The sequence below is a fragment of the Callithrix jacchus genome, chromosome 5, assembly GCF_049354715.1.
Source record: "Callithrix jacchus isolate 240 chromosome 5, calJac240_pri, whole genome shotgun sequence".
In the NCBI taxonomy this organism is placed as follows: domain Eukaryota; kingdom Metazoa; phylum Chordata; class Mammalia; order Primates; family Cebidae; genus Callithrix; species Callithrix jacchus.
The window spans coordinates 162,936,086-162,963,014 of record NC_133506.1 but is presented as its reverse complement, the minus strand read 5'-3'; the positions used below and the strand labels follow the sequence as shown (position 1 = coordinate 162,963,014).

The following is a 26,929-nucleotide window of genomic DNA, read 5'->3' as shown; positions in this document are numbered from 1 at the left end:
AGTGTCTGGCTTTAGGAAGGACTGTGCATAAATACTTTTGAAGAAAAACCATAGAGATCTTCAGAGAAGACAATTCCACCATCTTTCTTACTAACTCATGTTGGGTACAATCGTTTTCATTGTCAGGAAGCTCTTTGTACTTTGATTAAATCCCTCATGCCACAGATTAAGAAATATAAATATACAGACTGAATCTCTAAATGTGAAAATTTGACTCATAAAATGTTTTAGATATGGAAAGAACTTTTATTTATTTCATTCATTTATTTCAAAAACTTGTGATTTTTATAACATGAAACTCACCAAATGTTTCTGGCTGGGTCATATGAAAGAGGCATTTCCTTAATGAGAGGACCTTCATGGTCTGAGGCTCCCTCCACAGTTTTGCAGTTTTAAAAGCTGAGGAGTGGGCTGGGCGCAGTGGCTCATGCCTGTAATCCCAGCACTTTGGGAGGCCTAGGTGGGCAGATAACCTGAGGTCAGGAGTTCGGGACAAGCCTGGCCAACATGTTGAAATCCCGTCTTTACTAGAAATACAAAAGTTAGCTGGGTGTGGTGGTGTGCACCTATAATCCCAGATACTTGGGAGGCTGAGGCAGAAGAACTGCTTGAACCCAGGAGGCGGAAGTTGCAGTAAGCCGAAGTCATGCCACTGCACTCCAGCCTGGGTGACAGTGAGACTCCGTCTCAAGTAAATAAATAAATAAATAAATAATAAAAAATACAAGTTGAGGAGTGGTCTAGCCCTGAGCAGTGGAATTACGCTAGCTAAAATCACAGGAGATTGATTTACAAGCCTGGGAATACGGTGTGATGTGAGGAGTGGGGAGTTGAGCTGGAAGGAGGAAGAGCAGATGTGAATATTTTCTGCTGGGCTGTTCTTGTACAGATATCACTGTGTCTGAAAAACAAAGTTCCAGCAGTTATTTATTTAGAATGCAGCTTAGATATGGTAAGTTAGTAAAGAGAGAATTCATTATGAAACATAGATGTTCCTGAATCTACGGAGTTCTCTTTTGAACAGGTAAGAATCTACAGTCAGTCACACTGATAGAAACAGGAAGAGACAGAGAAAGCACACGAGTGACCTCCATGGTCTATCTGGTAGGGGAGGAAGGTAAACTCTACACACCCCTCCTATCCCTTGGGGATCAACTAAAGTGGTTGTATCCAAAATCAGTTAATGAGGGGTATGTCAACGTTAGGGAAGACGGGAATGCTTCACATTGTGTCATTGCATCTTCATAGAAAGTCTTAGGAGATAGGGATTAAATAATCTCCATTTTTACCAGAGGCTATCAAAGTTAAAAAAATGTACCTAAGTTCACTGGTGATAGACCCATGATTCAAATCCAGCTCAATCTGATTGTAAATCTCATGACACTTTTCCTTTGCCATGCTCGCCTATCTTTCCATTCAATATTAATATTTGTTCTGATGATTCTGGTTTATGAATACTAAGTTAAGGGATTTACAGCATATTTGTTTTATTAGAACTGCCACCAAAGTATTTAAATTTAAAAATGTTTTGGGACTTTTCATTTTTCATCATTCTGGTCCATATGGTTGTATTATATTCAAGACTGGTTTCTGATGATGTAGTCGAAGGAAACGGACGTGGAGCCTCCATCTCTTTGGACTTTACCACACACGAGGGGCATTCTGTGTCCACTCGACTCTCAAAACCCACGGCCTCATCCTGTCTCTCAGTTTCAGAGTTTCTGTTTCTGCTCTCACCTCATTTTTTAGATTTAATGCTATAAACTTGGCATCTCTGAGTAAAGACTTTGGTCCCTCTTCCTGCCCAAGGTCACTTCTCTGCCCAAGAAGAACCTGTGCAAACACACCGACAGCACCCAGCACGGACAAAGGCTCCTGTGCAATGAGCTCATCTTTCCAGTTGCTAAAACTCTCTACCTTGTTAAATATGATGGCTCTCTCTCCTTTGATTGATGTTAGAGACGTAATGCCAATTCTCTGATTCTTCTTTTGCAATTTAGCAGTCACCAAAACTTTCAGTGCATATTATTATACCATGTATACAGTTCCCAAGAAGCAGCTTGTCTCATGTGTCACGTTTGATCTCATTGTTTTCTTGGAAGAGTTGCACATGAGTTGTACTTAGAACTTTCATAATTTACAATATAGTGTGTATATTCTACAGAGAACTCCTATAGATAATTAATCCCGCCTTGTTCTCTCTCCCTCCCTTTCCTTCCTTTTTTCTTCTATCAGTCTCTAGCTTTCATTTTAAGAGTGGCACTGGAATTCTTTCTCGGATCTGCAGAATGCGATGGGCTGAGATTAAAGCTGTTTTCCTTCGGGAACCCGGATCGCTCTATGCAACTAGCATACTGGCAAAATTATAAACACGGTTTGACTTTTTATTAACAATGGTAGCTTCCTGGGTGAGCTAGTGCACATGCTCAACTGCAGAAGTAGGAAATCCTATTGGAACGTTAGCCATCATGCACATTAACTGTTAAGTATTGTTTATAGATTCTTCAAAGCAAAATAAAACAAACTTTCCAAAACTTGCCTGCAGCAATGGACATAAAACATTAATTCAAATAATTCACCACCTCTGGGCCAAGCTTCTGCTGGGCCAGTATATAGACGGTCACGCCAATGAACACTCCGGTTACTTATTGAAACCGAGAATCTTTTCTGCTCTCCCAGGGAATGCAGTACTGAATCCAAGGTTAGCACTGGGTCTCATTTTGGGGGTGGAGGTTAAGTAATGCAAAGCACCTACGGAGTGGCCCGAGGCCAAGGAGCGGGGCTTGTGACTCCAGAACACATCAGCATCAGCACAAGGTGAGATTTAGTTTTTAAAGGGCCATTAAAAGGATTCCTTATTAAAAGTGGTAAAAGTGGGGAAGTATGAAGAGAAGGTTTCAAGGGTGACCAGTGAAAACTGTTTTAAAGGACTTGCTGAGCAAAGAGCCCATCTTGGAAAGAAAGTGTAGGAAAGGAAAAGAAACACATTTGAGCCTTTTTGTGAAAGTGTTTGTCTTTTTTTTCTAAAATGGTAACATTTAAAATGGCTGAATCTTGACTTGAATGACTTTTTGTTTTGTTTTGTTTTTTGAGATGGAGTCTGGCTGTCACCCAGACTGGAGTGCAATGGCACAATCTTGGCTCACTGCAACCTCTGCTTCCCAGGTTCAAGAGATTCTCCTGCCTCAGCCTCCCAAGTGGCTGGGATTACAGGTGAATGCCACCATGCCCAGCTAATTTTTTTTGTATTTTTAGTAGAGACAGGGCTTCACCATGTTGACCAGGCTATTCTCGAACTCCTGACCTCAAGTAATCCACACACCCTGGCCTCCCAAAGTGCTGGGATTACAGGCGTGAGCCACTGTGCCTGACTGACCTGAATGACTGTTTAACAAGAATAAATACACCAAAATAGCAATTGTAATAAGTCCCTGAGAGGGTAATACTACTGCGATTTTTTTTTTGGTGGGGGGAGACAGAGTCTTGCTGTGTTGCCCAGGCTGGGGTGCAGTGGCACGATCTCGGCTTACTGCAATCTCCACCTCCCAGGTTCAAACAATTCTCCTGCCTCTCGGCCTCCCACCTGTAGCTGGGATTACAGGTGCCCACCATCAAACTTGGCTATTGTTTTTTTGTTTTTAGTAGAGACAGGGTTTTTTTCACATTGCCCAGGCTGGGTCAAACTCCTGAGCTCAGGCAATCCACCCTCCTTGGCCTCCCAAAGTACTAGGATTATAGGTGTGAGCCACTGCGCCTGGCCAGTCTTTTTCTTTATACATTTTTGTATTGCCTATTTTTTCTCCATAAGCATACACACTAACTTTACAATTGGAAAGTGGTGGGGAGGAGAGGACAGTGAACTATTTTTATTTAAAAGAAAGACATTTTCACAGTTGGTATTAATCTGTAAAATGAATGTTCACGTAGTTAAGTTAGCAGGGCAAAGCACCATTGGGGAGGCAGAATCTGTGCGACAGAAACAAAACAGAGACTAATTAAAAACAAATGAACACAAAACTTGGCTTTGCAACAGCAGCAGAATTTATAGAATTACAGCACCTCTAGAATCATGGAATCCACAATTTCCTGCATGTGTCAGTTTCTGCCAACTTTCGGTTGTCTGTGGTTTTCTTAAAATATCCTTGGAAGGGACTCCCAGGAATCAGCTCAGTTCAACATTATAATAAAGATTTACAGAATTTCTACAGGAGCTTCCTATTCATCAGTGTGTTCCAATTTTCTGCCACATACTTTTGATTTAGATCCAAAGTTTACAAAGATTTACTGAGTTCCTACAACATGACAAAGGGACCCTTTTTCATGTTACTAATGTGACTTAATGTGACAAGCTTCTTAAGAAACTAGTGAGGTAGGTGTTATTATCTACATTTCACAGACAAGGCAAGTGAGGCTCAGAAAGTGAGGTGCCCAATCTCACACAGCAAGTTGTTGCCTGGGCTGGGATTTGAACTCAGATCTTATGATTCAGTATCCTGTGTTATTTTCATGCTGTGCTAAGAGCACCTCTGGAAAAATCCAAAGATGTGACTAACAGTCTTAGCTTCCCCACATGAAGCCTCTGGGGCCCATTGGGAGGCAGTTTATATAAAGCATTCCATACATGGATGGTTGGGCTTCAGACAGCTCTAATTAAGTAAATGGCTTTATGTCAATTCACTCTATAAGTGCTTTTTGACTCTTCATAATTTTGTCAGGAATTGCATGAAGAAGTTGTGTTTTTAAAAATTAATTAAAAATAATTCTGTGTTAATAAGTGGAAAGAAACTGAGAAGGTGAAAATTTAAAAAAAATTGTAAGGAGAATAATAATAGAATGTTAAAATTGTACAAGAAGAGACTTCTGGGTCTTTGTAGACACAGAAACTTCAAAATACTGTTCATGGGTTGCCCTATAAATTATTGGATGGGTTAAATGTAAGCTCTAGCATATTCTAACCTATTCCAGTCTGCTCAGGGATCCCAGGGATTGGTAATCCACAGCTGTCATTGCCCACATAGTCTATCCCTCCTTGTCAACTTCTTTGTATCCTCAATCTAAAATCCACACTGCAGCAATACACTAGCTTTTTACATGATATATGGTGTGATCATCTAAGTGATTACTACTAGGGAATATGAACATGAAAATATGCATATATACATTGGCCACTGATAATCAGTTATAACCCACGTGGTTTATTTATTTAGCAAATAGGTTTATTACGTCTTACTGGTAATTCATATTGAAGTTTGTTGCACCTGGTCAAGTGATAAATTATGCTTATATTTACTTTTTTTGTTCTCAAGAATAATGATTACCAGACTGCAGTCTCCTTAAAGGCATAGATAGATCATATTTTCTACTTTATTGGTAACAAACAGCTTGAAGAGCAGAACTGATTATGAAGTCGGTACTCAATAAATACTTGTTCGGTTTACTGATTTGCTTATGCATGTTTTTGGTGTTGACAATAAAATAAATTATTAGATTAAAAGTGGTATTAGTAAATCTACCCATTCTTTTCCCTTTAGCTATAAAATGTCATGGTGCAGTGAATCTATATTAGGCAGTTCTTAACCTGGGCTTCAGAGGAAGTTCCCTTAACCCCTTGAAATTGTATTCAAACATTTTTTACACTTTCATGTGTTCATGTTCCTGAAGAAAGGATCCATAGCTTTCTTCAGTTTCTTGGAAATCCATAGCTCCATAAACTGTTAGAATCACTGATACTAAACATATCTACCTGCATCCCAAACGGCGGCAATGATGACTAAGAAAGAAAAGTAGTCTTCTTTTGCTTTGTATAAACTGTAACCACATTTTTTCTCTGATTTTGTTTTTTACCTTCCTAAAGATGTCAGATCTCCAGTCAAAATTAAGTTTTCCTAAACAGTATGTGGAATAAGGCAATGTTTAAAAACACGGCTACAAGCAGGATGACTTGAGGCTGCTTCTTGTTCCTGTGCTACACTCTGAACCGAGTTGGTACTTTCTTTCCAGGTGTAGGTCAAGGTGTTTTTTATCATTTAAAATTCTAATGGACTAAGTGGTCTGGGACCTAACTCTGGGGGACATTACCTGTATCCTTATGTGTGCTCACAGCCACTAAAATCAACAGCATTTCAGCGAATGTCCCTGCCTTCTCACTTCAGAGAATTTGGGGCAATGGGCTCCTGGCATGAGGAGTTGACTCTGGCATTCACGGTGCATCTCACAGTCTAAAGGCATCAGTCTTTAAAGCCTTGATTGCTTAATTTAGATGGACAAAACAGTTGCAATCAAATCAGCTTAGAATGTTTCTCCATAGGCCCCACACCTTCACCATCCTGTGTTTTTAAGTCAGTGATTGACCAGTCTCCTGCACTGCTGCAAACTGAATAAAGCACTTATATGATAAACAGCATTCCCTTTTTAGGACGAAAAATAGAACTTTTACAAATATGCTATTGATTTTAAATCCGGCTGATAATAACATATAAAAATGGACCTCTCGGCTGTACATTTTATTATTACCTAGTACTTAAGTAGTAGGAGGAGCCATGGGTGGATAGCATATAATCCTAGTGGCTCCTCCAAACTTTTATGTTTAAGTTGATCAGAAATACTATATATCCATGTTGTAATTCTATTATTTACCTTTTATGTTAACATACATTAACTTATTACTTATATGTTAACATACATTAAGATTGCTATATGCCTACATTCTTATTTTTAAACGTTGGTTTCTTATAAGTGTATTCATTCATTCATTCATTCATTCATTGAGACAGAGACCTGCCGTGTCTTCCAGGTTATAGTGCAATGGCACTATCTTGGCTCATTGCAACCTCCACCTTCCGGGTTCAAGTGATTCTCTTGCCTTCGCCTCCCAAGTAGCTGGGACTACAGGTATGCGCCCCATGCTCGGCTAATGTTTGTATTTTTAGTAGAGACGGGGTTTTACCATGTTGGTCAGGATGTTCTCAATGTCTTTACCTTGTGATCTGCCGGCCTCAGCCTCCCATAGTGCTGGGATTAGAGGCGTGAGCCACCGCACCCAGCTAAGTGCGTGTATGTATGTATATATGTATGTATTTATGTACATTTCTTTGAGACAGAGTCTTGTTCTGTCACCAGGCGCCAGGCTGGAGTGCAGTGGCGCATGGGCTCACTGCAGCCTCCGCCTCATGGGTTCAAGCAATTCTCCTGCTTCAGCCTCCCGAGTAGCTGGAACTACAGGTGCGCACCACTACACCCGGCTAAGTTTTGTATTTTTTAAGTAGAGACGGGGTTTCATCATGTTGGTCAGTCTCTTAACCTCGTGATCTACCCGCCTCGGCCTCCCAAAGTGCTGTGATTACAAGCGTGAGCTGCCGCGCCCAGCCAAGTGTATTTTTACAAAGACACAACTGCCCCCTTGGTGGTGATCAGAGAAGTTACAGCTTTATTAACATTCGTCCACCCACCAAGACAAGCACTTGGGAAGCTGTTAAAATTGTAGGATTTCAACCTACTGAAGGTTCACTGAAAATCAACTCGCAAAGGCAGATTAATAGGAGAAAAGATATACAAAATTTATTTTCATTTGAATAACACGTGGGAATTGCCGAATAATTGCCCACTAACCCAGTGGGGTACAGATGCTCATATATCCATCTTCCCAGGGGAAGAAAAGAAAGGAAAGTGTGATGATTTTAAGGGGGACAGTAAAGAATTTTTGGTGGAATTCAATGAGCTTGATGAACACACAGTGGCCTGGGATGAAGTCTGCTGGGCCTGAAGAGCAGTGTGACAAGAGTATGTCCCGTTGTGTTGACAGGCTTCAATCTTTCTTCCTGGGACGTAAGGTAGAGTAATAAAAACACAGAGAAGGTAGGAGTATTCTTCTTTGGCAGGTCTGGTTTCTAGGTACATAAAAGACCTTCAGAGAACAACTTCACCCTGTGCTTTGGGTGAGACAGTCCAGCATGTCAAAGTGCCATTTTTCAGGTATCAGTTTCTTTGAGCCCAAAAAACCCTAAGAGCAACTTTCTAAGGAAAATGAAGCTTTACAATTGTTTTGGAAAATTCCGACTCATACCCATTCTATAGGTTGGCTGTCAAGTGTCCACTTTTGACATCAGAGTTTTTCTGCTTCTTCTGCAAGTTTTAGAGATACTTTCAAGTGAAAAATTTAAATATCTAAGCTTCCAACCTAACAAAAAAGCTCCAATATCACAATAAATGTCTTCTAAGAAGATTGTAAATTGAGTGAAGGTAGAGAAGTCAGTTACAGGGACCCCCCCCACTAGAGAACACAAGGCAGCACCCAAATAAATCCATTTTAATTTTTACTCTATTTCAGTTATATTTCACAGCTGTGATATCATGAGTGGAGAGAGAAGCCGCTCATAGGTGAGCCTAGTTCAAAGGAATTGAAATTTAGCATGGAATGCAAAATGGAAGACTTCTGCTTCTAAGAGGATGATTGTAGAAATGCCGAGGTTGAAGGCTGTGGACTTGGTGCTTCACCAGACAGCAGAACTAGCAGTCTGGGGTGACCCTGCACGTATTGGTCAGTGTCCATGAACACTACTCTTTACAAGAGAAAAATACGTACCTGATAAGCTAATAGAGGTGTATATTTCTGGCCTGTCATGGTGGCTCATGCCTGTAATCCCAGCACTTTGAGAGGCCAAGGTGGGCAGATCACTTGAGGTCAGGAGTTGGAGACCAGTCTGGCCAACATGGTGAACCCCCTCTCTATTAAAAACTCAAAAAAATTAGGTGGGTGTGGTGGCGGGTACCTGTAATCCCAGATACTGTGAGGCTGAGGTGGGAGAATTGCTTGAACCCAAGAAGCAGAGGTTGCAGTGAGTTGAGATTGTGCCATTGCACTCCAGCATGGGTGACAGAGCAAGACTCCATCTCAAAAAAACAAAAACAAAACAATAAACAGTGTACTTCTCTTAAAATTCTTTCCCCCATCCTTCTGCTCTAGAAGGTACAGAATAAACTGCTCATGAAGGGCGACTCTCACATTTGAGAGGTTAGGCTCCAAGCTTTGGCCCTCTCATACCCAGGGGATCCCACTGGGTTCCCTGCAGAGTGCTTCTGCATGCACCCTTTGTTAAGGGTGCACAATGGATCAGTATTGTCTTTCCTTGCGTTTGGGTTCTGACCGCCAGGGGGGAAAATAGCCACACACAGGGAAATGGCAAAAGTTAAAATCAAGTAAGCCTAGTGGGGTGGTAATGACTTTCCCAGCATCCAACTCTTTGCCTTCTGGTTATGTGAAGCTAGAAAAACAATGTCATTCATTCAGCATTTACAGGGAGCTCACAGTGTACAGGGTATTATGCCGAGACTGGAGGACATGCAAAAGTATGCAAAACACAATCCCTGTAACTGAGGATTCCTGCCAGAAGGGTATTTCAAGTATTACTCAGACCTTAAGATCCTTGAAGAAATGCCTGGTTGAATAAAATTCCACTCAGAATTTAAAATAAGCAAGGAAAAATATACCACTCGGACAGTATATCTTTTAAGAGGCAGGGCATGTAATGTGCTTTAAACATTTATTTACTTCTAAGGTATTACAATGTAGTTGGGAGGAAGGAGGAGCGGGAGTTGCGGGGTGGGATCCATTCTTGGACGAGCCTGATTTGAAGGAGGCACTGCTGGGATGCCTGCAAAGCGAAGTTGAATCCTAACAAAGAGGAGGCCGGCACTGTTATCTGGGAAGTGGACAACTTCCAGGAAAAGTAGCATCCAAAGAGGAAAAAAAGGCGACGTGTTACCTGGGGTTAGGATCCCCTCACCCTTACCAACCTGCACGCTGACCGCACCCTGGCCGAGCCACCCTGGGCCGCACACACCGCATCCTCTGCTCAGGCCGCGCGGCCCAATTCCACCATCTACCCGAAGCCCCCAACGCCGGCACACGGCCGCTCCAGCCAGTAGTCAGCCACGTGCGCCCGGGTTCTCCTCTTGGCCCTTCAGCGGGCCCGGCGCCTCCAAGGTCGCCCTAGCAACCGTGTTGTCCCTCTCTCGGTTCCCCAGCGTCCAGCAGGGCAGTCCCGACCGCGGCGGCGGCGGCGGCGGGAGCGAGCGGCCTCGGCCCCTCCCGAGAGGGGGCAGCGCGACCGTGGGCTGCGGGCGCCGCCTCTGCTGCATCGGTGGCTGCGCGCTCCGCTCCGCTCGGCTCTGCCCGGCTGGGATCCGGAGCCCGGGCGCGCCTCGCTGCCTTCCCCTTCTCCTCTGCTGCCGCCCCGTGGGCAGCTTCTCCAAGCAAGACGCGCGTTCGAGCCTCCTTCCCCGCGTTTACGGATTTCCGGGAGCGCAGAATTTTGCCTCGGTCCCTACGAACATCCCTCGGCCTCTCTCCCCCTCCCCTCGCGACTCCTCCACCCCGTGGGCGCGCGCGCACACACACACTCACATTTGCAGGCGCGCGTGCGCACGGCCGCGCGCCTCCAGCCGCGGAGTCTCCAGCGCCCCTCAGCAGATCCCCGCTCTCCCAGGCGCCGCTACTCACACGGGCTTCCAGCCGCCACGGGGCGTCCTCTGTCTGCTGCGGCGGCGGCGGCGGCGGAGGGAACGGCGACCGCAGCCCGGCCCCATCTCCCAGCTCCGTGCCCGGGACAGAGTCCGGGAGAAGCGAAGAAGGAGGACGCCGAGGCTAGGAGGAGCCGTGCCGCGCCCGGCGCCCCACTCCGCGCGGCGGGCTGCCTCCGCTCCCCAAACGGCGCCCCCAGGTAAGCAGCTCCGGGGCCCGCAGCATCCCTGGGGCGTCCGGGCTCCGAGCCGGGCTCCTCTGGTCCCACCCCCGCCAGGGCACCTGGATCTAGACTGGGAGAGGAGTGGGCGAGGGGGGAGGGGAGTGGAGCTAGAGGTGAGGCTGGTAAGGAGGGGGTGCGTGGACGCGTGGGGGCCTCGGCGCAGCCCCCCCACCCTTCCCCGCTGCACCCTGGCTCAAGCTCCGTCACTTTTACGAGCCCGGGGGTGCCCCGCGCCCCAGACAGCTGTTCTTCGCTCTCCCCACGGTCCGCCAGCCAGTGTCGGCTCCGGGCTCCGCGCCCGCCGCGCGCCAGTCACCTCCCCTGCACCTTGGACAGCGCACCCGGCGCCAGCCGCCCCTGGCGGGCGTCGCCCCCGGGACCCGGTCCTGTCCGCACAGTGCTCCCGCTGCCCTCCTCTTTCCAGGTTGTCACCCTCCCGCCCTGCATCCCTTTTCCTCCAGCCGTGGTGGGCTCCGCTCTGCTGCGGGCCGGAAACTTTCCTCCCCGCCTCGTCTGCGCTGGGCACTATTGTTGTTATCTGTGACTGCCCCGTCTCCCGGGGAGCTCGGACACCTTGGACAGGTCTTACTCGGCGGGAGCGCGCCCAGCCAGGCCCCGCGCGAGGCAAAGGAGGCGCTGGGCCAGCCGGACTCGGCCGCTGCTGAGGTGCAGAGCTCGCGCCTCGGCCCCTGGACGCCGGTCGCCTCCCCGCCTCTCCGGACCCGACACGTGCGCGCCTCCCACGGACGCGGCCCCTCCCAAACCACCCCACGTCCTCCCCCTGCACGGCCACAGCCACCCCATAGGTTGGACACCCGGGGCTCTCGGGTCCTGATTGGCTGAAGGCGTAACCCCGCCCCCTTTCGGAGGGGGGTGGTTCTGGAGTGTTGTGGTTGTCATCCCGCGGCGAGCACATGGGGAAAGTGGGGTCGACAGGTGGGCAAGCCCAGCTCTGTGGAATCCCTGCGTCTCACCGTATAGCCACTGAGCCATGCTTCACCCAGATACACTCCTGCTTCTCTCTTTTTCTCCCTCAACCTTTCACTGCTTTAACATTAAAAGGAAAAAGAAACTGGCTTTGTAATCCTAATTTATTAAGACTGCATTTGTTCGGTGGTAGCAATTTTTAAAAGCAGACCTAGGAGAATACAGGAAATAAGAGCACATGGAGAGAGAGGTTCGTGGCCAACTGGGCTGCACATTTGAGTCTGGTAGTTTAGAGAAAGTAATGAAGGGTGCTTAAGGGATCTGAAGAAGGCGGATAAAGTGGGAAGGAAATTGATTCCTGAAGGAGAGACACAGGTGAGCGAGCTTGGAAAGCAGAGAGAGGAGGAAGTGGATCATTTGTGGGGTGAGATGTGAGGGAGAAACCTGGTGGGCACTGTCCAGAGGTAGGTGCGTGCTGTTGGAGAGAGATCTGTCAGGGAGAGTGGTGATACTGGCTGGTACTTAGCTCATGGTTAACACCTTCTGCTTTTGTTTTGCTAGCGTTGCCCCTTTGATAGAGAGTTTATATTAATAATGTTTATTCATGTGATGAATATTGCTTATTTCCAGTTTCTTGTAATATACAGATTTGAAAGTGATAATGAGTTTCCAAAAGTGAAAGGCCTCTTGGAAGGGATGCCTTAAATAGTTAAAGTGCTTTCGGAATATTGTGAGGGAAGACGGATGAGCATTGCATAAAATGCAGATTGTTCCGGCGTTATTTAGAGCCTTTGAAGAAATATATGTGTGTGTGTATATGATACTGATTTCTCTTCATTTCAAAGCGTGATTGCCTCTAGCATTTTCCAGCTTTAATTCCTTCAGGCTGTTTTGATGTTGTGTCTGTACATCTAAGAATATTGTCATTCTTATCTTTAGAAGCCTTGTCAATGCAAAACAAACAGCGACTGATGCAAGTTAATGTTGACAACTTTATATTGAGTACACTGTGTGCTATTTTATCTGTAAGCTATTGAAATATGCAAGAGTAACATAGCATGACTGTTGTTCCCCAGGGACCCATACCAAAACAAAGTGGGGAATCACATGAGGCTATTTCAGGGAGAACAATTCAATTATTTTTAAGATGAATAAAATTTAAGATTATTGGGTGTAAACAGCAACACTCTTTGGATTATCTTTGTACACACTGGTAGCATATGATAGTAAAACAACATATTAAATGTATTACATGATTCCAAAGTAGATGGTAAAGGCTTCCCATTATTATTATTTTTATATAAGTAGACAGAATTGCTTTTCTGACTGGAGGACCTCCTATTCAGGAAACAGGATTTCATATATGTGATAAACTGGAAATTACTGCTGTTGTTAAGAAAATAATTCTGTGTGTTTTTTTCCTCTAGTTCATACCTTGATTTTCCTAAGGGATTTAGATTCAAGTTGTGGGCCTATTAAATTTATATGAGTTTGTATGTAGGGGAATGTATATAATCACATATGCATACATGCAAAATGTTTGTATGTGTATCAGCACACAGTTGTATATTTATACACATAATTTTAGGGACATTCAGTGTATTTATTCATATGTATGTTATTGTCATTCTTGGAATTTTTTTTTCTCATTTCTTTTTGTCCAAAAGGTGGCCCTGTTTTAAACTGTAGAAAGCATTATCACCAGAAGAATTGGCCAATAGATCACGGAAACAGACAATAGTATTTTGTTGCCTGGCAACCGCCGACTGTGAATGAAAAACAAAGCAGTGACAGCTGCTTCCACATCCTGATACTCACACTGTAGCTCAGGCGCTGCAACCCTCCAAATGAGACAGAGCCGTTAAGTTTCGTTTGAGTAAGGTGACGCTGTTTCTTTCCCTTTCCTTTTCTTTTTATTTTTTTGGATATTTTAAAGGAATATTAAATGTTTTATTGTAATAAGAATTATTGTGGGATGAAATGAAGCATCTAACTTCAATTGCCCTCTTAAGCCTAGTATAAACTGAAAAATGCAAGATTGGGAGGATTGTTTAGACCCTTCTCATTCTTTCCTTTGTAGTCAGTAAACATCGTAAGCACGTTTTTCTGCTGCTGCTAGGTGCTCTTAGGATATTACAAAAACTCGACTTTTCTATGATACCTAAATAGATGGCAGGATTTTACTGTTAGGAGAAAAGTAAAGACTGAGCTTAGCCTAACCCTTTAATTTTAAGGAACACTGAGGCATATCGAGATTTTGTGACACAGCCCTGGTGACAGACCCAGTCTCAGGATTTCTTCCCCTGGGTCACACTTGACCATTTCCCCTCATTTCTGTCCCTAATTATTCTTTCTTTTTTCTTTATTTACATAAAATTTGCAACCAATATTTTTATCTTTATAAAAATCTAATTGTAATTTCTAATTTTATACTTAGAAAGTACAGTAACATTTGAGAGTAAAAATTCAGCACTGACATGCTAGGCTAGACTGTGGTCTTAGATGCATTGTGTACAATATATTCTGCCTTCAATGTCTAAAAGTCCTATGATTCCTGCCTCTTTCCCTAAACCGGGAAGCCCAGTCAGTTGCTTTGGTAGTTGTCTATGGCTTTGGGCAGTCCTTAATAATCTCTTCTTCTGCGTGTGAATTTTCAGCAGGGATGAGATTCAAGATGGTGTTGGTCAGGTTGTAGATCTGTAAGAGTACATTATAGCTAATTAAACAATCAATCACTCATTATATCTCCTATCCTGCAATGCAGTAGACTTACTGTTGGTACAGTGATCTGGGCTCTTGGGAGTTCATGGGATGGCTGGGTCCCTGCATAATATTTTTTTCAGTCTTTTATCAAAGCCGTCTTGCCAAAGGTGTTACCTAATGCCTGCTAGTGGAAGATGAGTCATCTGTCTCTGAGAGGTGATAGTGCAGATTGTTTCTTAATGCTAAAATGATAATGAATGGATTATTGGATGGGAAACTCGGATCATACATGCATTATTATGCATTTCTTCTAAACTTAGGAAATATATATTGTGTGTAATACATCTTAAGGTTCCTTATGCTGTTTTAAAGAATCTGTATTCTGCTGTTTATTATTTATGACAAAAGTAAGCATTTGACTTTACTGCAACTCCTTAAGTAGCAAACCTTGACGTTGACTGACTGGAGAAACAAGGCACTGACAGTATTAAGTACATTAAAGAGACACTTTCACCAGAAAAGACGCACCTTAGTAGATTTGTAGAGGGGAATAAATGGGTTTGCAGCACGTTAAATCTAGTTTTAGAATCCTACTATTAACTCGTTCTAGCTGGAAGGAGTTTCCAAAAGAATATTAATTTGGCAAATTTCAAGTGAACCTTACTTAAAAAGAGCTGTTTTCTACTGACTGGATATAATTTGTCTCAAAGAGTATTTGTTTCAGATCCACCAGGATTTATCTGAATTTCAAGGTTATGTTTCTTAAAAGAATTTCTGGATTATTTCTGTATCTACTTGCATGGCGTGCTGTTAAATATTCTGTAGTTCATATATTTAATTTCATCTACTGGAATCTTGGGATTTAATTAACTTCTCCTATGTTCATGTGCAAGATAACTTGTATATAGGTGCAAACACTCACAATACTTAAATTTTTTTCTTTTTGTCATTTTTCATTCCTGTGATAGAATACTAAAGGGTCTGATTTTTGTGTTTTTTTTTTTCATTCAGTAAAAGAGCTTTAAACAAGAGATATTTATGTTTCCAGTTTTCTTATGTCAGCTTCTGCTATTATAACCTGTAAACTCTTACCCACCCACATAGGACGATTACTAAAAATAAGCAAACAAATAAATATATAAGCCGCCTTCTATTTGCTACCCTCCAGGATAGGCAGGAAGGCGTATTTTCTCATTCTTAGATACACATATACTTCCGCATACACATAGAGTTTAAGGTCCCACAGACTCTTATTTTAAAAGTGGACAAAAGTAGTATTTGATTGGGAGCATTGTGTATGGTAGTTTTTCAAGTTGAAATAATGTATTCAGATTTTTAGAAATGTAACAAGATAGGAAGAATTCATTTGAATTATTCCCTCTGGAAAATTTTCCTACTTTTACTGACAACATAACATCCCAGTGCCCCAGCACAGAGAACAGGGCTCGGTACCTACGGCATGTAGCCTGGCATATGGCAGGCGCTAAGTAGATATTTTGTGGAATTAATACGTCTTTTCTCCCTCTTTGTGTAATGCTGCAAATATTTCAAGCTTCATCTGTGTGGATAATAAAAGTTTAGAGATTGGAGAAGAAATTACTGTAATTTCTAATTGTTTCTGGCGCTGCATTTTTAAGCCAAAATAGCCAACTTAGCCAGCGATATTTTCAGTCTAGAAAGTAATGCCAGAGCTATTTATTTCCACAAATACAGCCATCCCAAGTAGAGAATAGCTCTTCAGTAGCCCACAGCAGCATAACAAAGGTTATGGCAGCAAGTCCAAAGAAACACTTTGTTTAGTTGGTGCTGGAGGGTAAAGTTTGCTAGCCTCAGTGTAATTATCCACACTGCAATGTGGCCAAGGTGCTGTGTTCACATCTCTGACAGTGGGAGAAAAGCCACAGATGAGGTCTGTAATGACTGCAGTGGCCAACGCCTTGCCTCTGCTCTGTTCTCATTTGCAAGAGAGCACCTTGGGCATCTATCTAGAAAGCCTCAGAAGCCATTGTGCATGTGAGGGGTAGAGCCCAGAGTCACAGTCACCATCTGGATCCCAAGTACCACATTTCTAGTCACTGAAAGAAGTAATAATTCCAGGTGTTCCATGACATTGAAATAAAACTTTCCTCTTTATCCTGTTGAATCTTTGTGAGGGAGGAGGTATTGTTCCCGAAGACAAACCTGACAGAATCACAGGATAAGTAAAGTCTTACATACTTCCAATTACTTTTACAACGAGTGCCCTTTCCCTTTCTTCCACTGCTCAAGTGTTTAAGTCCTTTGTAGGGTTTTACTCATGTCTGTGTATCAGCAAATCTTTGTTAAAGTGTAAAAGCTGATAAAAGGTTAGAGTACTTTTCTGGAGGGATTTCTGAGTGTCTTGCATAGATTAGGTGCTCAGTATGTATTTGATTAGTTTTAATAGTGGAATTGTACCTACTGTTTTAATACACAGGGAAGATCTTTTTTGGCCAGGGAACCTTTCAATACTACTTACGTAACACCATACTATGTATTTATTTGTGGATTATTTCTTTAATAAACATATGTTGGGCATTTACTATGTAAATGGTACTGTATTTGGCTTTAGGGAGCATACAGATTCTTAAGGCACAGTTGCTGCTCATGGAAGACAGCTGCTTGCAGGGAAGTGCACATATTCAGTGTGTTCTGCCACATGGATTGTGCATGGAGATTGGTCTGGAGAGCAGGGAAGAAGACACAGACCATGGAGGACCTGGTAGAGTCCACCAAAGATTTTGGACTTAATAATGTTGTCAGTTTTTTTCAAATCTGCCTATTCATAGGAATCCTATGATGTGTTCGTCACAATACTGATTTCCAGGTCCCACTTAAGACCCACTGAATGTACATCGTCAGGGACATGCCCTGCTGCAGCGGACATAGTTTGCTACTCCTATGCCCTGACATTCCCTGGTTCAGTATGCAGTTTTGCAGGTACCTCCTATTTCCCACCCGGGGTTTCTCTCCTGTGTGGGGGAAGCTTAATAGCGCAGCACAGTTAATGGCCTCAGGAATAGACCTCAGCCAGTGACACAAGAGGGCCAGGTAATATGCTAGCATTCTCTGCTATTGGGTAGATAACTGATGCCTGTTTCACACCGTATCCCATAGTTTCCATACGAAACTGAGTCTCAGTTACTCAGTCATAGCCAGCTAGACGACCTGTGCTTTAAAAATGGCTCTCTCCCTTCTCCATTCCTCTACCAGTATGTCCTAGGATCCCCTCCCCAAATAAATAACTTTGTACTTAAATTCGGTCACAGGTTGGCTTCTTCAAAGTAAGATATGAAAGAATCTGCCTTTTTTTTTTTTTTTTTAATAATGAGGCAAGTTTGGGAGACCTGGCCTCAGGTGATAGAGAGCCACTGAAGGATTAAGATGAGGTCACTGCTCCTTAGATTTGCAGCTTAGAAAGATTATTCTGGCAAATGTGTGGGAAATGGATTGATGGAGGAGGATTTGGAGGCATGGAGACCAGCTAGGAAGTGGCACTGCTCAGACAAACAATCATGAGCACCTAAGCCAAGGTAGTAACTGTGGGGATAGAGATAAGGAAAGGATTTGAGGTAGATTGTTGTCTAAAACAGCCAGCATGACATAGGGGCCTGCGCCAGGTGGTCACTTAGCTCACTGCCATTCCGCAGATGAGTGTTCAGTCCTCCACCTTGTCCTGTTGCCCTGCCCTGCCCACTGGACTTGGCATCCCTAGAAGGGCTGGGAATCCTCTGTCTTGCCTGTAATCTTAGGCTTTCTGCAGTCAAGTAGTACATGTCTGAGCATAAATAACAGAAGAAGGAAAGATAAATTGAAGAATATGAATAATTCACGATCAGATCATTAAAGGAAGAAAGTTACCTTTTACAGGAAGGATTTGTGGAGTTGTAGAGAAGGAGAGTTGAAGAGAGATCTGTAGTGCATCATTTTGTGATGAATAGTGATATTTCCCCTCTTGCTCTTGGCCAAGAGGTGATTTTCATCCACCGTCAGTTTCTGGAAGACCTAGCATGCCTCTGTGCATTTGTGTCTGCTGTTTTCCCTGCTGCTTTGGTGGCCTGTATTTTAGCTAAGTGAATGAGCAGTAGCTGGGCCGGGGTTGTTTTCTTCCTCCTGTTCTGTCATAGCCAAGCTTTTGACTGCGATTTTCTTCCCGCCAGTTCTTAGGCTACTAGTTCCCAAAGGAGATCAAGCGGTACAGAGAGTGAGAGAAAGAATGCATACATCTGTAAAGAGAGCTGTTTCACATGTAATGCTTCATTATGAAATGAACAGGTTGAAACTTGTTAGAAGATATGAAATAAGATAAGGCAGGCTTCTAATTGTCCCATGTATGCATACCAATATTCTGGCTTCTCTCTATGGTAAGAAATGCAAAGGCTGAATAATCAAACAAGAGCAACCTGGCATCATCCCCGTATTTTTGCAAAAGTGGTATAGAGTCAGGGACAAAGAAAAGACCAAATCATGAGAAGTTGTGGAGTTGGTCAGCAGAGAGCTTACTGGGCTTTGCTTAACAAAGAGAACAAAGAGGGCTGACAGTAGAAATACTGAGCATGGGAGTGTAAGAGGCCCCAGACACACAGTGTCAGGCTAGGTGCAGTGGCTCATGCCTGTAGTCCCAGCACTTTGGGAGGCCGAGGCGGGTGGATCACCTGAGGTCAGAAGTTTGAGATCAGTGACCACCATGGTGAAACCCCATCTCTACTAAAAATATGAAAATTAGCTGGGCGTGGTGGCAGGCATCTGTAATCCAAGCTACTTGAGAGGCTGAGACAGAAGAATCAGATCACTGCAGAGGTTGCAGTGAGCTGCGACTGTGCCACTGCACTCCAGCCTGAGCAACAAGAGTGAAACTCTGTCTAAAAAAAAAAGAAAAAAAAGAAGCCTTGTTGTGGATATTATGTACATATTTATGCTATTTTTAATTAAACACTTTATCTTGGGATAATTGTAGATTCATATGGAATTTTAAGAAATAACGCAGACTTTGGGAGGCCGAGGTGGGTGGATCACTTGAGGTCAGGAGTTCGAGACCAGCCTAACCAACATGGTGAAACATCATCTCTACTAAAAATACAAAAAAAAAAAAAAAAAATTAGCCAGGCCTAGTGGTGGGCACCTGCAGTCACAGGTACTTGGGAGGCTGAGGCAGGAGAATCGCTTGAACCTGGGAGGTGGAGGTTGCCGTGAGCCAAGATCACACCATTGCACTCCAGCCTCGGTGACAGTGAGAAAGGAAAAAAACAATACAGAGAGATCCTGTGTACCTTTTACCCAGTTCTTACAAATATAGCATCTTGTAAAACTATAGCGTACACTTTTATAAGCAGGATGTTGACACTGACAATCTTGTTCAGATTTCCTCAGTTTTACTTGTACATGTATGTATGTGTGTGCACACATATGTATCATATGTATTTACTTTTATGATATTAATGATATTTTTCATTTTAAAAGTCTTTTTTACTGTAGAATTTTTCTTATGAATTTTTTTCACCTGTCTGGACTAGTCCTGACTTAATTGTAACTGAAGAAAATGTAACAGAGAGTAAATTCCCCAACCCCCTTTCAACCTGTATTTTCCACAGCAGCATTAGGGGCCACCTGAATGTGGCAGGAAGGTCAGTCGGTTATTCCAGACGGTAGAACTTCTAGCTTATTCATTCCTTTGTCACCATTGTATGGCAATAAGCAAACCTTTTTACTGTGCCTCTTGTAAACGGGGCTTCTTATTCGAGCTCATTGGAACTCCTCGCCCTTTCACTGGCATTTCTATCCTCCCCTCCTGTGTCAGGTACAGCATTCCTTGCTCTTCATTGCTCCTCTCTGTATACGAGGGGGCTTACCCCTGCAGGCTTCTTTCTCAGATTTCTGAGTCAGTTGGCTTGCTGGGAGACCGCAGGAAAAACGGCAATGCAGGATTTTAAGATTCTTTTTCCTAGCTTCGGGCAGCATCCCTGGCAATGGGAATTCAGCTCTGTAGCACAGCTTTTGCATGACAGACCTTCTCTGGTTCTAGCTGCTTGCTAGTGACTTTGTCCCACAGATTCCAGCAATACTACTTCCTGCTGTAGTCCAGGCGAGGCAGTGCTTCCTGCTCACGCTAATCTCTAGATGACCTCACTATCTGGTGTTAGGCTGTCTGCACCTCCATCACCTGAGTAATCAAGTCTCTGAATTTCATTTCCTCAGTGGAAAATACTTGAAGATATTTCTATTTTCCTAAACATTCCCCAGTTCTTCAAAGCATGGAAATGTTATAAATCTGGTAAGATTTTTGTCTTCTGACAGTGTAGCTTCTTCCACCGCAAAACTCTTGCTAGTTCCAGGTGGGGTAGAAGTTGCCGGCATGTATAACCTCACCCCTGCCACCAGTAATTTCTGTTCCTCTGCTGACTCTTCATTCCCTCCTCCTCTGTGTTTTTCCAAGCACCTCTTTTTCATACATGTTTGGCAATGTGGTAATCTTCCTCCAAGGTCTTTGTTATTCTGTCCTTCAAACCCTCATTTGCTAACATTCCCCATCTTATTTTCTACCAGCAGTTCTTACTGACCTCATCTCTTATGTATTATGTTCTTAACATGGTAACATTGGTCTCATGACTCAGTCCTAAATGTACGCTGACTTTCAGGTCATACCTTTGCTCCATAGGGTTTGGTTTGGCTGGCACTTGACTGCATAAAAATACTTTTTATAGTATTATCAGTGTCCCCCACCTCATTGCTTCTGGAAATACAGTGGTTTTATCATAAAAGCAATGGCAAGAACATTAGTAAGAATGCTTGGGTAAGAAAGAAACAGGCCTCAAGTAGCGTCTTCAAACATAAGGCAAATTAAGAAGGGCTGTCAGTGGAGCAAAGCTGGGGGCCACCACAGTGGTCACACACACTGCCTGAAGGAAGGAGGCACAAAAGAGCAACTTGGAATCCTTAGGGGTGGCAGTGGGGCATTGTGGTGATTGCTCAGGCTCCCCATCTCTGTTGGAAAGCAGTTTTGTTGGTTGCAACCATGTAGGCCCCCTAGCAACTTCATTCTTCTTCCAGGGGCCCCCAGCCGAGCAGAGAGAGCAGGAAGCTGCAGCCTCAATTAAGAACAAGCTTTAGAGCTGTCTCTAAGATGTTCAAAAGGACACATCAACTACCCAGTTGTGGGCACTCCATCCTCAGATGGCAGGAGCAGTTCAGGCACTGCAGCACACATGGGGATAGTCTTCAAATTAGTAGCCATGCAAATCACCACCAGGCCTGGGAAGACTCAAAGCTTTGGCGGAAGAAAACTTAAGTATCGGAAAATCATCTGTGGGCCAGGTGAGGTGACTCACACCTGTAATTCTAACACTTGGTGAGACCAAGATGGGAGGATCACTTGAGGCTACGAGTTCAAAACCAGCCTGGGCAACAAAGTGAGACCTTCCCTATACAAAAATTAAATGTGTTAGGGATGCACACCTGTAGTCCCTAGTTACTCAGGAGGCCAAGGTGGGTGGATTGCTTGAGCACAGAGGAGTTTGAGATTATAGTGGGCTATGATCATGCCACTGTACTCTAGCCTGGGTGAAAGAGCATGGGAGACATTGTCTCTCCAAAAAAAAAAAAAAAAAAAAGAAAAAAGAGGCTGGGCACAGTGGCTCAGGCCTCTAATCCCAGCACTTTGGGAGGCTGAGGTTGGCAGATCACTTGAGGTCAGGAGTTCAAGACCAGCCTGGCCAATGGTGAAATCCTGTCTCTACTAAAAATACAAAAATGAACTGGGTGTGGTAGCAGGCACCCATAGTCCCAGCTACTTTGGAGGCTGAGGCACGAGAATCACTTGAACCTGTGGGGCAGAGGTCATGGTGAGCTGAGACCATACCATTGCATTCCAGCCTGGGTGACAAGAGCGAAAACTCCATCTCAAAAAAAAAAAAAGAAAAAAAGAAAAGATTGCTTGTGGCATGGATGGTAAATGTGTTCAGGCCTTGATGTTCTGCTTCCCTTGCAGTGAGAGCAGGGCTGGGAAATGCGTTCTCGGCTGGTGCACAGGGTCATGAACAGATGGATCTTTTTGGAACCTGTCTGTAAGGCCATCCCTTGTCCCTGCTCTCCATAATGATCAGAAGTGGTGAGTGCTGGGTGGGAGGATTGTGGATTAGGCAGCTCTGAGTGAACAGACAATGGAAAAAAATAAGCTTATTTTAAATGGGCATAAGCTTTGAAGGCAAGTAATTAAGACACACTTCAGCCTCATGGACAAATTAAGGTTCTAGTTAAAACAAGTGCAAGATTGAGAAAAATCAATCACGTGCACACCTATAATCACCGAAGAGCAGTTTGTTTAGTAACAAGACACCAATTATGCCTGCCTTTCTGTGAGTTTCTCCTCCATTTTCCTTTTTCTTTGTTTCTCAGAACTGACTAAGTCCAGGGCCTTTATTTTCTGGTAGTACTCTATGCTCCTTTTTTCAAGAAAGTCATGCATATGAGAGAACAGCTAACAGCTTCTCCGACATCCTGAATTCTAGTCTTTTATCCATTTCAATTGTAGCTTTCTGCAGAGATGTACACTATGTTTCTTTCCTTATTACCTAGTAATATGCTGTGGCGGGAAGAGAGAGTTTTTAAGTGGAATTGTCTTGGGCATTAGAGACTTGGTTCTATCAAGCATCACAAAGCAGGTGCTACAGAAGTTAGAGAAGCTGTTTTCTGTGCTTGGTGGATACACTTTATATTGGGTTGATTCTAAGTAGTTTCTGATTTTCCTCATCTACTTCTTTTGAGTTTTAGAATAACTTTAGCCTGTACTTTAAGTTTCATGTGATATTGTGATTATAGCTTTATAATAATTTTGGGGTAGAGATTTAATGTTTTTGGAGAAAACCATGCTAGATATTCATTGTGTGTGCCTAAAGAATAGGTATTCATTGTGCCAAGTTCACACCAGATGCTGGGAACATAGTGGTGAACAAAATAAGCACCATTCCTGTCTTGGGAGTCTATAATTTACTGGAAAGAACATCAGACAGATAAGCAGAACAGTAATTATGTAATTGGATCTTATGATAAGTACTTGGAAAAAACCCTTTTTTCTGAAAGGGCATAATGAGGGTGAAGTGGTCAGAGGCTTATATGGGTTAATTTATAAATTCATACCTGAAGGATGGTTGGGTTTATCCAGGTGAGAGTCCCATGTATGAAGCCCAGATGGGTGAAAGCTTGGCTTTTTTTTTTTGAAAGAAAAAAAAAAGGAGTGAAGGAGAGGAAGAAAGAGGAAGAAAAAGAGGGAGAAAGAACGGGAATGTAGCTTAATTCTAAAAATGGGTATTAATAATGGCTGATCAATATTTTGTGTATTTAAGGTGGAAAATGTATATTTTGTGTATTTAAAGTGGAGAGCTCTATCAATATTTATTGAGTTTACTTGTTCCAGATCTGAGTTGAAGTCCTCGATATCCTTATTAATTTTCTGTCTCATTGAGTCTAAATCTCTTTATGAGTCTTATGCAACTGGGTGTTAGGATTGTTAGCTCTTATTGTTGCATTGATCCTTTTACCACTATATCTTTGAAATCTATTTTATCAGATGCGAGAATTGCAACTCCTGCTTTTTATTTATTTATTTATTTATTTATTTTTGCTCTTCATTTGGTTGGTAAATCTTTCTTCATCCCTTTGTTTTAAGTCTTTGTGTATCTTTTGAATGTGAAATGGGTCTGGATGTAGCATATCATTAGGTTTTGGCTGTATCTTTTGATGGGGGGATTTAGTCGATTTAAATTTAGGGTTACTGCCATTTCATGTTAACTGGCTATTTTATCCATTCGTTGATGTAGATTCTTCTTTATGTTGATACTCTTTACTTTTTGGTATATTTTTAGAAAGGCTAATACTGGTTTTTCCTTTCTATGTATAATGCTTCTTTCAGAATCTCTTGTAAAGCCGGCCTGGTAGTAATAAAATCTCTGAGTACTTGCTTGTTCATAAAAGATTTTATTTTTCCTTCAATTGTGAAGCTTAGTTTGGCAGGATATGAAATTCTGGGCTGAAAGTTCTGTTCTTTAAGGATGTTGAATATCGGCCCCACTCTCTTCTGGCTTGCAGAGTTTCTGCTGAGAGATCTGCTGTGAGTCTAATAGGCTTCCCTTTGTGGGTAACCTGACCTTTCTCTCTGGCTGCCCTTAGTATTTTCTCCTTTGTTTCAACCCTGGTGAATCTAACGATTATGTGCCTTGGGGTTGCTCTTCTTGAGGAATATCTTTGTGGTGTTCTCTGTATTACCTGGGGTTGAATATTGTCCTGCTTTGTTAAATTGGGAAAGTTTTCCTGAATAATATCCTGGAGAGTATTTTCCAGCTTGGATTCATTCTCTCCATCGCATTCAGGTACACCTATCAAATGTAAATTAGGTCTTTTCACGTAGTCCCATATTTCTTGGAGACTTTGCTCATTCCTTTTTATCATTTTTTCTCTAATCTTGTCTTCTCATTTTATTTCATTAAGTAGGTCTTCAGCCTCTGATATCCTTTCTTCTGCTTGATCAATTCAGCTATTCAAACTTTTTCTAAAAGCTTGGCTTTTAGAAAACTGAAGGAGGCCAGTATGGCTGGAGAGTATAGAGAGAAAGGGTTAGCAGTGGCAGGAAGAAGACTGCCGAGGTGGAGGTTAGGACCCAGTGATCCCAGACCTAATAAGTCATAGTGGAGACTGGATTTTCTCCTTTGTGCAATGGAGAGCCACTGAGGCGTTTTTGCCTTTGTCTGCCATTTGCGTTTGGTTTTGCCCACCATTTTTAACAAATGAGGTGAAACTCACGTGACACAAAATGAACCACTTTAAAGTGAACAATTCAGTGGCATTTAATGTATTCACAATATTGTGCAGCCACCAAAAGGAAATCCCATACTCCTTAAGCAGTTATTGAAGGGTTTTAAGGGAAGTGATGTGGTCTGATTGGTAACACATAAAATCTTTCTGGCAAGTTTCTGGAGGAGATATTGGAGAGGACAAGACTGGAAATAAGAGAACTAACTTGGAAATTACTTTCCAGTGCGGGTTTGGTGGTTGTGGGTTCCCGGGCAAGGGACAAGGATAGTGACCATAGATGCAGAGAAGAGTAGAATGACCCAGGCCAGAGTTATAGACTCAGGGTTGATTATCCGTAAGTGACAAAATCACCTTGTAACAATCTACATCATTGTTTCCCAAAGGGCAGTTTGTACACTATTGAGATCTCTCTAGGTTGTTTTTAAAATTACAGCTAGTAGCCCCCCCCCAAGCTCCTGATGCAGAATGCTGCAAATAGTCCGCAAGGATTCTTGTTGGAACTGAAGTTTGAGAACTACTCATTATTGTCCTCTTTCCTTTTTTGTTGAGACAGAATCTTGCTCTGTCACCCAGGCTGCAGTGCAGCAACACAATCTCAGCTCACTGCCACCTCTGCCTCCTGGGTCAAGCAATTCTCCTGCCTCAGCCTCCTGAGTAGCTGGGATTACAAGTGCATGCCACCATGCCAGGCTAATTTTTGGTGTTTTAGTAGAAACAGGGTTTTACCGTGTCGGACAGGCTCGTCTCGAACTCCTGACATCAGGTGATATGCCCTCCTCAGCCTCCCAAAGTGCTGGGGCCTTCTTTCCCATTTTTATGTCCTGTAGGATGGAAGGCTGCCAACAGTCCATCTAGGTGGGAGGGAATTAGAATCAGACACAGAACAGACAAATGGATAACCTAGTGCATGCTTGTAATTTTGAATGGGAGAAATGCTTTTTGGGGACGCATCTTTAACTTGATTCCAAAGCTAACATGTAGTATAGACAATTTGATACTTGGCGTTTATTTTAGATTATTTTCTTTGAGTACCCTTTCTCAGAACAAAGTGTAGTGTCTGACTGTGAATAATGCTAGTATCATGAAATACAATGTAAGTAGTGCAGTAACTTCTTGTAAAAGCAACAAGTAACTGCTAGAAATTAATTTTGGAACTGACGGAAATTATCCTATTGTCTTTATAGTTACCTTGTATCTATAAGATTCCTTTTACTTTAAAGGGATATCACACCAATGAACTGATTGTAGAAGCTAGAGTTTTTGAGACATTTTTGGGAAGATTCTACAAACTCTAACAAAAAAATCACCAGTAAACAAATAGAGATTTTATCTTTGACTTGTTTGCCTTTGGTAGATATTTCTAAACCCAGCGCTACCTCTTAGACCTCACTTCCAGTCTGCATCTACAGCAGTCAGATGTCTCTAACCCATGTTTTTCAAAAATCTTTCGGAGTCTCTCTTCACAAAATGTATGTAATGTACTTAATTAATTACTATTTTAGAACTTAAAATGGTCACAGAGAACATCTAATCTTCTAGTTCCCTTGAAACTATTACCTTTGGAGAGCCTTGAGTGACTAGAATAAGACTCCTTTACTGAGGGGTGGGTTAGATCTTCGGAGATTAGATCTTAGGATGTGGATAGTAAGGGAGGAACCATCTGTCTAATATGACAGCGCCCAGAACCCCTTTGCAGCCTTTATGTGGCCTCAAAGGTTCCTGCTCTTCCTGGAGGC

General features: G+C 42.9%; 1 protein-coding gene across 7 annotated transcripts in view; it reads left to right on the top strand.

Moving 5' to 3' along the window:
• The first annotated feature begins 10,400 nt into the window (after nucleotides 1-10,400).
• ENOX1 (ecto-NOX disulfide-thiol exchanger 1) overlaps nucleotides 10,401-26,929 on the top strand; it is a 626,515-nt gene continuing 609,986 nt past the window's right edge. For 6 of the 7 annotated variants that reach the window (XM_035302562.3, XM_035302561.3, XM_035302569.3 and 3 more), the window contains exon 1: nucleotides 10,401-10,718. The gene's annotated coding sequence lies outside the window, so the exon portion shown is untranslated. The remainder of the gene's footprint in view (nucleotides 10,719-26,929) is intronic. The other variant, XM_078375366.1, reaches the window with a different exon arrangement.